Source organism: Mandrillus leucophaeus, unplaced genomic scaffold (genome assembly GCF_000951045.1).
Source record: "Mandrillus leucophaeus isolate KB7577 unplaced genomic scaffold, Mleu.le_1.0 Scaffold27, whole genome shotgun sequence".
NCBI lineage: Eukaryota > Metazoa > Chordata > Mammalia > Primates > Cercopithecidae > Mandrillus > Mandrillus leucophaeus.
In genome coordinates, this window is record NW_012102809.1 from 3,274,498 (window position 1) to 3,275,621 (window position 1,124).

At 39.6% G+C, this 1,124-nt stretch overlaps 1 protein-coding gene across 1 annotated transcript in view; it reads left to right on the forward strand.

Annotated features, from left to right (window-relative positions):
- The window catches only part of RIPK1 (receptor (TNFRSF)-interacting serine-threonine kinase 1), a 35,820-nt gene that overhangs the window by 23,736 nt on the left and 10,960 nt on the right, over positions 1-1,124 (forward strand). The gene's annotated exons all lie outside the window — the stretch shown is intronic.

A 1,124-nucleotide genomic window follows, 5' to 3' on the forward strand; every position in this document is an offset into this window, starting at 1 on the left:
TAGAGACGGGGTTTCACCATGTTAGCCAAGATGGTCTCAATGTCCTGACTTCATGATCTGCCCGCCTTGTCCTCCCAGAGTGTTGGGATTACAGGCGTGAGGCACTGTGCCCAGTCAAGTGTTTTGTTTTTTGAGACAGAGTCTTGCTTTGTTGCCCAAACTGGAGTTCAGAGGTGCAATCTCAGCTCACTGCCACCTCTGCTTCCTGCGCTCAAGCGATTCTCCTACCTCAGCTTCCCGAGTAGCTGGGATTAAAAGCGTGCGCCACCATGCCTGGCTAATTTTTTTATTTTTAGTAGACATAGGGTTTCACCATGTTGGCCAGGCTGGTCTTGAACTCCTGGCCTCAAATGATCCACTTGCCTCAGCCTCCCAAAGGGCTGGGATTACAGGTGTGAGCCACCACGCCAGGCCTATATCTCAACCTTTTAGTTTTGTGTGTGTGGAAAGTGGGTGTGAGGAGTGGAACTTGACAAACCCACTCTGAAATCCATATGAAAAGGTAAAGAAGAGAGTAAGAACAGCCAAAATGCCCTTGAGGAAGGACAAGACTAGTAGTGAAGGGCTTGCCTTATCAGATTCTTGTCAAGAATTATAAAGCTATATTGAAAAGACTGTGGTATTGGTGTGGGGTGGACAGATACTGTTGGAATGGAGTTGAAAACCCATAGATTTACACATACCTAGAAACTTGATTTTGACAGAGATGGCACTGCAGAGCAGTGGGGAAATGACAGTCTTTTCAGTAAATGGTGCTGAGACAACTGGGTATCTGCACGGTACAAAAATGAAATTGGGCTTCTACCTTACACCATACCAAAAAATCAGCTCCAGGTTGATTACTGACAGAAATGTGAAAGATAAAATTATAAAGCTATTGGAAAATATAGGAGAGTTTCTTCATGTCAGGACAGGGAATCCTCAACAGTACATAAAAGCATTAGTTGTAGTGGTAAGAATTGATAAATTTTAAAATTTATAAAATTTTAAATGAATTTTTAAAATGAATTTGTAAATGAATTCATTGTAAAATTCTATAAATGTATAGATACATTTAATACATTTATAAATTTATAAAATGTTTAAATTAATTTATAAATTCATTTAAAAACTTTTATTCATCA